The 15,325-nt window shown below is 44.8% G+C and overlaps 1 non-coding gene across 1 annotated transcript in view; it reads right to left on the reverse strand.

Annotated features, from left to right (window-relative positions):
* Positions 1-15,325, reverse strand: part of LOC102087592 (uncharacterized) — a 102,171-nt gene that overhangs the window by 85,898 nt on the left and 948 nt on the right. The gene's annotated exons all lie outside the window — the stretch shown is intronic.

Raw genomic sequence — 15,325 nt, forward strand, 5'->3', positions numbered from 1 at the left:
AAGGAGAATTAACATGGAGCATCCAGAAGAAATTCTCATCCACAACATACCTCTTTTATTCTCTGTGTCTGCCTCATTACGGGAGCTTCAATGAAATCTTTTCAAGAGCACGCAGCACAAAAACAATGAAGTGATTGCAGTTTGTAAGGAAGTGGGATGCAATTAGCATATGAACATAAAAATGTTTCTGCCGTCTCCATTAGCTGTGTGTTGTCTGTAGCGTTTTAGATTCCTACCTCTTTTTTCCAATTCTGTTCCCACTCCCACCCCTCAACCAAAGCCCAAGGTTCAAATAATCAACAGCAGGAAAATGGTTGAAAATACATGAACATCACACAGACATATGAATGCACTCCTGGTGATGCAATCCTAGTCAAAGCAATAATGAGGACATTCCAACCTCCGCTCTGTGTACACAGAGCGCAGTATTCCTCAAGATATTATCTTCTTCACATATTTAGGATTTCTAAAGCAGTATTATCCCCAAGTTCCTGATGTACCACATAAGCAGGTTACATGGGAGCTGTTCTGAAGATAAAACCAGTTGGTGCCCTGTGATTTTAACACCATCGAAACCAGTGCTCAGAAACCCCAGAGCACTGAGTGCAGTCCAGGTAACAGCCAGAATGGGGCAAGGGGAATAAATACGTCACTCCAGAGCACCAGAAACGCTGACAACGGGAAGAGACCCCTAGTTCACCACAGGGTTGAAAATAGCTATTTCTTCTGAAACCAGTTGAAGACAACAGCATTTGGATTTTCATGCCCTGGGATGGGTGACCTGATGCAGTGGGACCAACCACAGGGTCCTCTCCTGGGAAGAGGCTTTGAGACCGGGTGATGGGGGGTGCACCAGGTGCCAGGACATCGTTTCATGTCCAGGTGCTTCACACAGCACCTGGACCACCCGTCTTAATAGTCATTGTGTCCCAACACCAGCAGAAACACCTGCCAACCTTTCATTTACTGTCAATAACTGCTTACTTCAGGCAAACAAAATAACCCCTTGCAGCCATCCAGGAGGCTTCAAATAAGGACTTGCACTGTTAAAACTACATAAGCTGAAACTAAAGAAAACTCCAGTAGTTAGTACCAGCAGCCAACTAATACAGCTCTTACAAAGGTGAACGAGTTCCTCCCGCTGTCTAAAGGCTGCACAGACAATCTACCTTAATGAAGAGGCACTGGGAAGCAATTCAAAGCCCACGCAGCCCTGAAGTGGCAGCGCTGGGCAAGCGGCTCCAGCCCGCGTGTGCTGGCTTCTGGGCTCCGAAACCTTCCTGCTCTCAGCAGCCCCTCGGCTCCTGTTTCCTGACCCTTGCTGCTGCTCCTGGTTCTCTTCTGCTCCACAGTGTGAAGGGAATGCTGTGAATCCTGCGCTTTCACAGCTGGTTCATGGAAGGGGTTCCCCTCTGCCCCAGTCATAGCCACAGGGAAGGTTATTTCTGCCTTAAGCTGTGATACACATCTGAGAGAAAGTTAATAAATATTTAAAGGCCTAAATGCTCAGAGGTTCAAGCAATCAAGTCTTTTGCAAATGTCACAGAACAGGGTAGTCTATGCAGATCCCTGAACACCCAACGGTGGGGGCAGACCTTGCTTTTGCTAACACAAAGAACATTAACTGCAATGGGGAAGTGTCTCACATAGACCGAGCTCCCAGCCAAAACAAAGCAATTGTGTCTCACAGGCCTTTTGGCCAATTCAGCTACCACTGTTAATTATAACAGAGCAACTCGAAAGAATCCAGTTCCAGGACATACCAGGCAAGTGTCTGTCCCAACTACCTTGCAAACTAAATATATAAGAAAGGTGACATTGCTCCATTTTGCTTTGTTAGCAAAGTGACTGCCCAGAGTCATACAGAGCCTGTACCTGTTTTGTGCTTCAATCACAGTATTTCACATACACACGTTTAAAGAGATTCGATAACACACCACCTACCACATCTACCGCTGAAGTTTTGACTACTGGATATTGTTCTGTATCTCCCACCATGCATTACATTGTGCAATCCACACATGTTCAAAAGCATTTCTACCTCTGCAGAAAGAATAGTGGGGAGTCAAGAGGTATCGCTCCTTCCATCCATCACAGAATTGAAGCAGCACATCCCCAAAATTGCACAAAAATGCTGGGTGTGGCATTTACTTTATTTGAACTTGTCATGTGGAAGAACAGAGGACTCAATTATAATATGGAAAATCATAGACACTGCAAAGGATGGTGATTGTACAAACATAAAAGACAGAAATTGCAGTTATTCAGTGAATAAGCAAAAAAGAAAAATCTGTGACCTGGCAGGTGAGCTCTCCCATGCTGCTGTGTTTGCCAAGAACCACAGAATCCCAGAGAGTCAGGGGTTGAAGGGCCCTGGAAAGCTCATGCAGTGCAATCCCCCCATGGAGCAGGAACACCCAGATGAGGTTACACAGGAAGGTGTCCAGGCGGGTTGGAATGTCTGCACAGAAGGAGCCATTTTTAATGCAACATCCAAAAAGGTGCTGTCAGCTGGGTGAAGACAAGATAGAAATAACATGGGGAAAGTGGGCAAAAATTCCTTTCCCTCTTGTTTGCATCCTAGGCCACGTACAGAACCACTGCTGACATTAAGAGATTCATTGTTTCTAATCTGTACATCCTGGGGCTTTTGAAATGGAATACTTCTAAATTACTGGCAATTAATTGCACTATTTGTATTCCTGGTAAATCTAAAGTGAAGATTTAGTTAGTGAGTTATTAAATGAAGAGAAAAAGGGTTGCAACCTCTTTCTTTCCCCTCCCCTCCATCTAACTGATGCATGCCATTTATTTTAATTATTTAAACACATTTCAAGTGCACACTAAACAACACTGTTCTCAGCAGGTGACAGAAGTGCTCAGACACCACTGATGGTGTTGGCCTCCCCGCCTGTCCTGACTGCAACTCTAGAAGCCCTACTAGGAAGATACAATTTGAGCAGATATATCACAATTTACCTGGATTTCCATGAGCTGCCCCTATGTAGGATTGAGCTGTCGTTACCTCCCTCCCCAAAATCAACTGCACAATTTGCCATAATGTTTCTTCCGAGAAGAACACAACAAACACCCCTTGCTGTTCATTAGGGGTGTTTCTGGTTTCACGAGGCTTCTGTTACATATTTGTTTTCTGAGTACACTTTTGGAAATAAGCCAGCGCTATTTGCTTCTTGGGCAGAGAATATGGAATTACCGTAAACTATATTGAAAAATTAGATTCATTCACCGCTGTGATAATTGATCTCCCAATATGTCTCGGAGAATTAGCAGCTGGTAAGAAAATAAAATGCAATTTAAGTTTTTATTTATTTAAAAAAAACCCCAACCCACTTTAATCCAGGCACGACAGCAAATAAGGGGAAGAGGAGAGAGCAAGTTTCTTATTTGCCAGTCCTAATATTAAATACTGATAAGAAAACAAAGCGAGAGATGATTGTACAGGTATCTGAAGAAGTCACAGTGCACTGGCATTAAGCACCATATGCGCTGCAGGTGCATTTTGTACTCTTGCAGATAATTATACACAATTGTAGCTCAGCCCTACAAAAAAAGGATTATGGATAAGGACTTAGGTGGAGTCAAGTCTCTTTATTGGGCTGTCACCTGGGGGTGACTCTGTTAGAAGAGCCAGTGTTGATATCATCAAACAAATTCCACAAGTGACTCCAGGAATTCAAGTCTATAAAAGCCCATCAAATTCAGCAGCAAGTTTTGACTGCGTTCAGCTCAGGCCAAAGAGAAAAGAATCACACCCAAAACCTCGCGCTCATGGCTGTTGTGCTCATTAAGCCTCTTCTATGTCAGTCTGTGCTCAGGTCACATCACACATTACACACCGAGCCAGGATTTGATTTTACATTGAGATTAGCTGCAGGGAAATGCATTTTTATCAGCTGGGAGTAGAAGGCAAGAACTCCATAATTCACAATAACCCAATAATTTACAAAGTGATCAGCCAACCAGTGTTTTCAGGTGGTTGAAAAATCTCATGCTGTCATCAGGAATAAAGTAAGAATGATACCGCTCTTCCCTGGCTAAAGTGGAACATCACGAGCAATGGAATGGACACGATGTCATTAGAAACCCCAGATAATGGTGCAAGGTTGATGGGAAGATCCTGGCTGGAGCCAGCTCAGTCTGGCAGCCCCATCTGAAAGCAACAGAAACACAATAAGCTCTTAATATTGTCATCCCTTGACCATGCAATATGGCTCATCTTCCACATTATTTCCCTCCATCCCTCATGGGAATGAGTAGCAGTGAGATTTGGAAGATCCGGCACTTAAAGGAGGTTTCAGAAACACAGTTCTCCAATTTCTCCCATCAGGGGAGAAAACAAAAGGTCTGACCCTTACATTCAGTTCGATAAGTTTCAAGAAGACTGAAATGATTTCTCCAGTAATTCATGAATATTGGAGGAGTATAATTAACCCCTCTTGTACTAGAGGCTTTGATACATCACAAAAAAATTATTAGCTGGAATGGCTGTCTCTTCTAATTACAACTGTAAAGAGTATCACAGAATTAAAATGAGCCCAGAGAACCACAAATCGCCAGCAGTGTCATTAAAATTAAACTTTTTCTGACAGCACAGTTGGGGTTAATCACAATTCAAAAATCACTATTTTACCTGTTTCAGTGAATTCATACCCAGTACCAGTGGGGGATAACAAGAGGTGCTCACATGGTTTATAACCCATCTACAAGCACCCAGGCGGGCCAAGAGTATTTCTCTTTACTATTCTTCATCGCCAGAAGCTAAACTGCCATTTTACCTGCATGATCACCCCTTTCTGGCTACAGTATTGTTACTATAGTTCAGTAGGTTAAGATCATTTCTATTATTATTCCCACTATTTCTGATTTGCATGCTAATCATATCTGGGAGTTCAAATCTCAATTAGGAGCCCACACAGCCAAGAGACACACAATTCATTGTGAGGTTGTAAATGTGTTAATGTACTTAGACTCACAATGAAGAGTAACGCATCATATGACAATATATTTTTTTATTATTAATTTTGTGTCACTGAAAGGCTTTGTAGCAGTTGGTTAAGTTAAAGCACACTACTTGACAAGTTGACTGCTTTTTATTGTTGTTATAGATTTGATATTTCACAGAATCCCAGAGTGTCAGGGGTTGAAGGGCCCTGGAAAGCTCATGCAGTGCAATCCCCCATGGAGCAGGAACACCCAGATGAGGTTACACAGGAAGGTGTCCAGGCGGGTTGGAATGTCTGCACAGAAGGAGACTCCACAACCCCCCTGGGCAGCCTGGGCCAGGCTCTGCCACCCTCACCCCAACAAGTTTCTTCTCAAATTTAAGCGGAACCTCCTGTGTCCCAGTTTGAACCCATTGCCCCTTGTCCTGTCACTGGTGTCACCCAGAAGAGCCTGGCTCCATCCTCCTTTCCATATTGATCCCCAGGAATGAGTCCCCCCTCAGTCTCCTCTTGTCCAGCTCCAGAGCCCCAGCTCCCTCAGCCTTTCCTCACACGGGAGATGCTCCACTCCCTTCAGCATCTTGGTGGCTGCGCTGGACTCTCTCCAGCAGTTCCCTGTCCTGCTGGAACTGAGGGGCCACAGCTGGACACAATATTGCAGGTGTGGTCTCCCCAGGGCAGAGCAGAGGGGCAGGAGAACCTCTCTGACCTACTGACCACCCCCTTCCAATACAGCCCAGGTCTCTGATGGCAGCACAGCTTCCAGTGTCACCACTCCTCCCAGCTTGGTGTCATCAGCAAACTTGCTGACAGTCACTCTATTCCCTCATCCAAAACATTGATGAATATATTGAATAATATAGGCCCCAGTACTGACCCTTGATGCACTGCATTCAGTCGCACAAAGATCCCCAGGGCCTTACAGTAAGGCCTTCTCTTTTATAAAATTAAAGAAATCTGGGTTATATGCTAAGGAGTTGCCAAGTGTGAATACACATTTATCACAGGAAGCTATGCCCCAAAACATCCCAGGTTACCTCTTGGAACTTATCCATAAGCTCTGCCATAGAGAGAATAGTTTAATGGTGCAAGGAATACGTATATAAAAAGCTGTATACATTCTGCTTTCCTGGTGACAGAGGTGTTATGGTCTATCAAGTCAGTAAATTAATTCAGCGTGTGTAGAAGAGGAGGACAGAAGTGAAGGAGAATTCCCCTTGTGGAACTCAGTATCCAGGCACCAAGCTCCTCTTTTCTTATCTCCTACCCCTGCACAGCTCCCAAGTGTTTTCTAGGGTGGTGAAAACACCTACAGAAAGCTCAGAAGGCTCTGGGAAGCACAGGACAGCCGCTCTTCTCATTCAAGTCTCAATGGTCATGTAATTTTTCTTCCCTGCATACCTGGTTCCCACCTCAACATAATTAAATGCATGGACTTCTCCACCCCCAAAAGACCACAGATATCCGATTTCTCCCTGCTGTTTCACCATCAGAACACATACTTTCCTCCTCACGCTCCAAGCCACACAGGGATTATCTCTATCTGCCTTGGATCTTTATTTTGGAGATGATTCAGTTCCTTCAGCTATTTCTCACTATCATCTTCAGAGCACATTTGGGTGCCAAGAACCCTCAAACAGCTCTGTCAGAAGTGGTGCTTGAATGGAGCCAGAAGGAATATCTGTGGATTGCAATCTAAATCACAGATGACACAAGGACCAAGAGGGTGGGTCTGCATTTTCACTTGTCTTGGACATCATCTCCTAGGACCCCCTCTTAGACCTATTCTCACCCTGTTCAGACAACAGGAATTTGAACAGGGAGCATCCCTGACAATCTCTGGCTTTGCATAATGAAAATACCATTTACTTGAGCAGTGTGGGAGGGAATAGCGTTAGGAAACCAGATAATCCAGAAACTAGTGCTAATAAATTATTGACTTCCCCACAGTTCTTCCAGTGCCGGCTGATGGTTCCTGGTAATAACTTTGCTCCCATAATCACAGAGTCCAGCTGTGTCTCTTCGAAGAGCTCATTTATGGCAGAGATAATGTGATATTTTAGCAACGTCAGCTTTTACGCAAGATATAAAAATCCTCCAATTTATTGCCCCTTGCTCCCAGTGCACACAAAAAAAAGGAAAGAAACCCGTAGAAGTCTCTCATTCACATTTAGGTGAACATGACTCCTCTCTCCTGTCCTCCCCGCATCTGTATTAAGTTCTCTGCCAAGCACGGAGGAACCACGTGCCCTTTCTGCTCCATTAGAACCCTTTAACTCTGGTGACACGCAGCTAAAATATAGATGTAGCAGGCAGGATCCTGCCTAAGAGCTGAGAAACGTGTGATTTCACCAAGCCGCTCTTTGTCACAAAACTGGATCCATGATTCTGAACACAACTGGTCAGATGTACCTGGTACCAATGACACAACTGCAGCTGGAGTTGACACACCACAGAGGCTTTAATTCAGTTTGAGCACAGCGGTGTATGGAAGCGTTGGTTCCAAGATTTACCCGGGTGATATTCAGGGCGATTGTCCAAGCTGCACTCCACCTCAGCAGATGAATTCAAGCAGCAGTCACCTCTAATTGCACCGCAGACTGCAACTTGTTGGGACCTGCAATCCCCCCTGTGCTGCATTTCTGAACACCTGGCACACGTGTTGATCCAAGGAACGCTTCCAGACAAATATCTGATACTAATTAAAAAGATGAACAAGCCAGACCTTCAGCTCTATAAATCATCACCCCCTGCTACTGCTGTACAGTCAGTTTACAGCAGCTGAGTATCTATTCCTCACTAGGGCCAGTTTGAATCCCAGACAGACCTGCTCCCTGGCAGCACCAAACCCAGCGCTTGCTGTACCAGTTAAAATAACTGTTATGAGCACTGCTGGTGGAGCACAGACTGAGCGCTCCTCGGGCTAGTGGCACTAGTCCCACATTGGTGGCACTTGGAAAGCCCTCGTATAACTTGGGAAAGCCAGGAAAGGCTTTTTAAAGCACCAGAGGTTCAGAGAGCAGCTGATTTAGGACAAGAGAGACTTGTGTATCAGTGCTTTTGATAAATAAATATGCCTAAATAATCAAAACTGGGCCCTTTTGCCCTTAAGAGCTCAACATTTTCTAGAAATGATGGTAATAAGGAAAGGAGGGGCAGAGAAGACTTGTGCGGTTAGGAGGGGAAGGAGAGAAGAATAGTATCTTCTTTTCTTCTTCTTCTTCTTTAACCGAAGCAGGTTTGAGTGTTAAACTAAAACACTGCAGGGACCCCAGCGGGATCAGCTCCTGTCAAAGGTTCCTATTTCACGGCTGATCTTTCAAAGGTTACGGCAGCGCATTTACTATGAGATAGAATAACTTTGTCCTTCAGACTAAAATAATAGAGCTGAGCATCTTTTCATTCAAACAAGAACAGAATTTATAGGATAAAGGGTAAGTGGGCACGGATGTGTGCATTGGAGGAGAAGCAGGATACAAAGCCCACAGAACATCACAAGGATCACAGGAGCTATTCTGTGCCCCAGAGGGACAAACCCAGGTCCCAGGTGTTGTTTAACCCACTGGGCTGAAGGGGCACAAAAAAACACAGCAGGGAAAGCAGTAACTGATTATGAGACACTAACTACACCACCATTTGGAGAAAGGGGCTTCAAAGTACAGTACGTGCAAGACAAGCTGGAAGAAGAAGAGCTGATCTACCAAAGGCCTCAAATCACTCCATCCCAGTGAGAACAGCAGGGGAGAAATCAATAACCTGAGCAAGAAACTGTAATAACAACTGACATTTATACAGCATCAGATACCCAGGTGTCCCCAAACACTTGACAGATATTACAAGCTGAACTGATTTACAAGCAGGGGATCCGGCTCCTCGCAGAACATCGATTCCCACACGAAGGTGAAGAACTCCTGTGGATTCTGCAGCAACCTTCACCCATCACTCCATTGCAGGGGCGAGCGTCCGGATGCTCTGACCTTCCACATCTTGCACAATTTAGCACAGAAATTTCCTCCACTACGGACAAGACTTTTCACATTTGGGAAAGCAAATGTTTCTTTCGTATAGCTGGACAGAAAGCATCCAAGTATTGTGAGGAGAGCATCTTCACGGTGCTCTGCTCACCTTGTAATCTCCTCAGCCGTTCATCTCAGAATCCAACTTACACATCACTCTGCTTTATATTAGACAGGAATATTTCAAGCAGCCCCTAGCCACGGGTTTGCCTTGGGCACAGATGCTCACCAGAGACAATCACACCATTTTGAACAGGGTTTTTCCTTGTCTTTGTCCCAACCTTGCATTTCTTCTACAAAAAGGAAAAGCGAAAGTGGGAGAGGACATAAGACTGACATTCAAAGGCCCAGTCTACAGAAAAAAAATGAGTGCCTTGTAGCTAACAAGGAAAGCACAGGTCCGATGGCACCAACAGCTTTAAGATCCCAGACGCTCGTTAGGTCTGAGATGCTCAGACTTATCGCAGCCTCCGCCAACTGAGCTGCTGCTGCCTGCAGCAGGCGATGACTCGGCTACGCTGGAGTGCAAACGTGTCCAGCGATAACAAAAAAGCACTAGAAACCTTCCACTGCTTTGGAGGGGGACTTGAATTTAATAACTAACACCAAAACTCTACATTTCCACCCTTACTCCATACCTGTGAGCTGAAATGCAACTGTGCGCTTCTAATAACAACGTAAACATGTGGAGGGTTTTTTATTATTATTATTAATAAAAAAATCCCTGAATTTTTCATGTGTTTTTCATCTTGTGTTTTCCTCCTCGGGGCATCCTACCCACACGTAACGTGCGTGGGAGGAAGCGAATGGAGCCAGCGCGGGGAGCTGGCTGGGCTGTGAACGCAGCAGAATCGCCCTCTGCACTCAGAGCAGCACAAACTGCCTCGTGCCACACGAGCCCCGGGAAAAACACACGTCTGCAGCTCCTCACCGCTTCTCCTTTCCCTCTCTGCGATCCTCCCTGACCTTGCACTGTGCAGTTGTAGTGCAAGTCAGCACACCACCGCTGGCTCCAGCTGCTGCCAGCTGTGCAATGAGTCCTTTCAAGTCACCTGTCAACTGATTTCTGCAGAGGCGATTTCTTCTAGAGATTGCCGGTTTTCAGATTAAATATGCAAGAAAGGTGGGAAGTTCTGTGTGGGGAAAGCGAAAGAAAAGCAAACCCAGCAGACATCCAAACTTTTAAAGGGCTTCCTGAATTCCCACTTCACATTTCTCCCCCAGCACATCAATGCTGCTGCTCAGCGCTGTCACGCTGGGATGTGTGACAATTCCTCCGCTATTTCCATAAGCCCTGGGAGAAGAGCGGAGGATGGATTTGCATGCAACTGCTGCAAAGTTTTTCAGCTCGCTACAGCTTTCAAACCACAAAAAAAGCAGCTCAATGGGAGGTTGTTGAGACTGATGTGACAGAAAACACTCCTCCTTTCAGGCAATAGATACGTTTGCAGGCCTTGGGTAGTCCCAAATAAAGAGAAAATTTGTTCTAAAACCTTCAATAATACTTCTTCCAGAATCAGTTTCAAAGCATTAAAGTAATCCATTTGGATTTCCAGCTGCAATTAGAAATTTGCAGTAAACTGAGACACTGGGAAAAACCATGAGAAAACAGGAACAGGAAAATCCTGTTGCCAAGAGCATCATCTACAAGGGTTTGCATCCAGCCCCTGCAAAGCCTGGATGATATCAGAGTGAAACCTCAGCTAAACCTGCTGCCGTTATTCTGATTACCCCTAATGTTCTCGCTATACTTGAGCTCCTCGGGTACAAACAAGCTCGGACTGAGTTTTCTAGCATCATAAACAAATAATCATTGGACAAAATTAAAATCTTGCCGGTATTTGTTCAGCATTGTAGAAGTGACTTCATCAGGCCTAACGAGCATAATTAGTTCCACTGAGCAGCTTTTCAGCTGTACATGAGAACACCAGGGCTTGGTTAAACACCTATTGAGACATTATTTCCCAACTCAGATTTTTTGGCTGTGCAGGCTGGATGACTCAACAGGCTTTTCTCAATCCACCAGTCACACAGCAGCAGCCCCTACACCCCAAAGAGCACACACAACGGTTTTTACCAGCCCTGGTACCCGGAGCAGGGTCATGGTGAGGCAACATGCTCTCCTTGTATTAAAAGCTCTGAAGACTATGTAGAAAAAACAACATGGAACCAGATGAGGGGCTGCATAAAGGAGCTTTGGTGGCAGTTGTCATGCAGACAGCCTTGTCCTGAGTGCAAACGAGCTCCAGCAATGCACCAGCCTCCCTCTGTTCTCCATCACCCAGCCTGCTTCCCTCCAACATCACGCATCCCTTGCAAACGGCTTTGCATCTTGTTTCAAAGAGAACTGAAAACACATCACAGACAAACTTTCTGCCAAACTGCATGCTCTGTGGCACATCCACCCTTGGCACAGGGTTAGGATGCAGTCTCCACCAGTTGTGAGCAAGCTTTCTTTTTCTTATCTGTTACGAATTTAGTTTCAGAAGAAAACTATTCATGGACATCCGTCTAAATCCAGGCATATTTTGACTGTGCCACATCTATGATGATTATTCAGTTTCTGGTACACAAAGACAGTGGTCTATACATGCACAAAGGAATTATGAACCCAACAACCCCCACAAACGTCCCAGGAGCATAACACATCCAGATGATGGGAGCTCCTGTGAAGCTCCATTAGCACCAGTTACTCATGGTAAAAGGGCAAAGCTACACACCTTCCTGTCCATTTTATTCATCTCTCCATGCAAAGAAGACATTAGAAACATCTTTGGTGCATCTGCTTGGACCCCACACACTGAGCTTGGAGCATTATAGAGACATTGCACCAAGTATTGATGAATCTGAAGCACTCAAATCTCTTCAAGGCTCAAAGACTTTGCAAGGCTTCAATAGAAAGTTTAATAGCCCAGAGTAACCCTTTAAAACAAGGCTGCTGTGCAGGAAAAACTGCAGGAACCACAGCAATCCTTAAAATTCTGAAGTGCTACTGACATCATCACTGTTTTAACAACACAAGTGACCTTGTCACAGCACATCCCCACTCATCTCATGTTGATGGAGCCAGAGGAAGACAAAAGACACCTTGCTTGCCAAACATGTGCTCCAACAACCCTTTCTCCAACGCTTTTCCACTTACCACACAAAGAGAAATCCTTCCATACAAACCGAGATGGTTTTCAGGCAGTAACATTAAAATGATGACCTATTCTGAATAAGCCCAAGCAAAATCTAAATTTAGATTCAAACCTAGGCTTCTCCAATACCTTCAGGCACTTCAGTGCCAGTTCTGTCTTGCCCTCATATTATTTTTACATCTAAGCAGTCGCTCCTCTGCCATATTTCTCAACTTATACTCACAGTGAAAGGTGCAGGTTTAAGGTATTAGTTTTATTGCCTCTAGAAACACATTACTACATTGCTGAGTTAATACCAAGCACAAAGAAAACAGAAATGGTTATGTGCAAGACACCTGCCACAAAGTTTGAACCTGCTGGAATGGCAACTGAGCAGCCCACTGTGTAAAGTACAGGGAAACGAGAATCAGCTGCCTAGGTACAAAAACCTAATTAAACTCCCATCCATCTTAATACTAAGATCCTTAAGGTAGGAAATTTCATTTGCTATTGAACTATGTAACATGTTCAGATAGTATGGATGTTTACTGCAGCAGAACTTCACCAGAAGCAGCCACACAAGCACCTTTTGTTTCACAACTGTATTTACACCTTGTTCAGTTGTACCCTCAAAAAGGCACATGTTCCCTGCACAAAAGATCAGAACTAGAATCTTTTCACAGGCTCTAACTTAATATCTTCCCTTCCTTTTCTTTGTTTTTTAAGCTTTTCTAGCTCCATGCCAGATTTCTTTCCTGCAAACCCCCAATTTAGATTGCATCAGGAGGAGCTAAGCAAGAAAAAGTGCTTCAGTGTCTTGTCAGCAGATTACAGAAAGCCTTCTCATTCAAGTTTACCGAGTTGGAAACACAAGTAATTGATGTGAACTTGAAAAATATATGATTTGGAAGAGGGGGGTGGGGGAAGCTTGCCACCAGCATTGCTGTTCCACCCAGCTTGAACCTCGGTCAGTCACACAGGGCTGCTTAATCGGTACCTCTATTATCACCTCTCCTTGCTGCATTTACTTTGGGCACAAGAGCCATGGGGAGGGAAGCCAAAATGAGAACAAGGTGTAAATATGCAGTTTCTTATTTGTCACTGGTTTCTGAAAATGAAGGTGCAGTGAAGGGAAAACAAAATATGCAGTTAGGAGAGTGGCTGGTGTGGGGAGGAATGAGGTACATGGAACAAGAAGCCCCAGCACGGGGCTCTTGACATTCCCTCCACATCTCCCAGGTCAAAATCCGATTCTGAGCCACAGCAGTAAAGTTGAGCCCTTTTGCTCAAGACATACAAGTGCCTGAATAAGTGGGTTAACATCCTGACATTTTCTTCATCCAGTCTTCCACCATCTTATAAAAAACTTAATTACCCTGTGCAACTGCTATTTCTTGTACCAGAAAAACAACCTATATACAGCCCTGCTCAATTATGCAGTGTTACAGGAGTGTAAAGCCAATCACTCAAAAATATCATTTGAAGCTGTTATTATTTATATTGTGGCAGAGACCCCAGGTGAGCTCATAGTCCAAACTTAACAGGTGTTGCACATATTTCCTTTCAATTAAATACTGGAACAGGCAGACCAGCCCAAGGCCAGAGGGAGCCAAATGAGGAAATTGCATGAGAAATACAAATAAAACGTATCACAGATTCATTCAGGGGGGTTCGCAGGAACCTGGCTGGTCCTCTGGGCAGCTCCCTCTGTTATTAAGGAACAAGACCCTCTCAAAGTGACATTTTCTGTTGACACCATGGCTGGCCATGACTTTTCTTAAAGGCAGAGGAACAAATCTGGGACCTCCACCACTATCTTGGATGAGTCCTCACAGGGTTCTAAGGAATCGCCGCTGCCCTCCAGCTTGGTTTTTGCTTTTGTCTTTTTCTTTTGTGGCTGACTTCTCATTCCATGCAAAACCAAAGGCACCCAGGACACCAGCACCAAGCAGCTGCTCGCTTACTAACAGCCCAAGCGTGGGTTGGCACCTCTTACAAACACTGTCAAACAGAATGATTTGTTGCTCATCTGGAAGGCTCCCAAGGAAGCCTCCTTGACTGAAACACAATTTCTCTCCCTTTACTTTCCACAGAGGAAGAAAACAAAACAAACCAACTTCCACAGACACCTTCCCATTTATTGTCACCTCCTCTAGCAGTGTGCACTGGGGACCACTGTGAACAATTACATGAATCAGGAGCAATTTCCTACCCTTGCTACCCAGATTCAACTATTGGCCACTGCACAGGGGGGCTAAAAGGGAACATTAGTCTATTCTGGTATTGGCATCTCCCTTGGGAAGGCTGTCAGTGTTAATAAGATTCTGCAATGAGCATGCAGATCTTTAAAGCAGGCTTGGCTAGTGATCGCAAGGAACGCCAGTCATCTTAAGCTCAGATTTAACTCCCTCCCACACACAGCTTTTGTCAGCTTGCTGTTTACAGCTTAGAATTATTGACATCATAAATGTTGAATCATGAGGCTGAAATTAAAAGAAAGGGTTCCTGCTTTTCCTGTGGCTCCCTCTTTTGTTGCATACTCCCCTCTCCCCCGGCTTTGGTTGTGTACCTCATTCAGTTTATGTGACACATTTAAGTCTCAGAGGGACGAAAGCTATGGCAACAGGAGTTGTGCATCTAATCCCCAAAGCAGAGTGCTAAAAACGTACCATGCAGCATCACATTTCCTATTCACAAGACTGCTCATGTTTTCATTCATGTTAAACTCAGGAGACAAGTTACAGAAATCCTGTATAAGGGGAAAAACTCCGCAGCAGATACCACATGGGGCAGGGCACTTGGTTTATAGCACTGAAGCAGCTTCATGTAGGCAGGTGGAAATGGGGCTCACACCTAGAAGTGGGACATCAGCCTGGAAGCGTAACAAGAAATGGTACAGCTGATTAAAGTGTCTGGGAATTACCAGGGACTTGCTCATACTGTATTTTTGCTCTAGGCCACTACTTCTACACAAGTAGAAAGGCTGACAATTCAGTATCATGTACCTAAACAACACTATAAGCTTGGTTTGCTTCAGCTGCTCACACATTCAAGTCACCATCTGACCCAGCACCCCCAGATAATTTTGCATTTTTTGGAGAGCCCTCTGCTCTCTTTGCACTCCAATAAGTAGCACATACCCACCCGTCCTGCCTTTGCAAACCAAGGCAGCTCTCCCTTGCCCAGGTGAGCACTGCCCTTGCACAGATGAGCAGCCCATAGACAG

The sequence above is a fragment of the Columba livia genome, chromosome 26, assembly GCF_036013475.1.
Source record: "Columba livia isolate bColLiv1 breed racing homer chromosome 26, bColLiv1.pat.W.v2, whole genome shotgun sequence".
In the NCBI taxonomy this organism is placed as follows: domain Eukaryota; kingdom Metazoa; phylum Chordata; class Aves; order Columbiformes; family Columbidae; genus Columba; species Columba livia.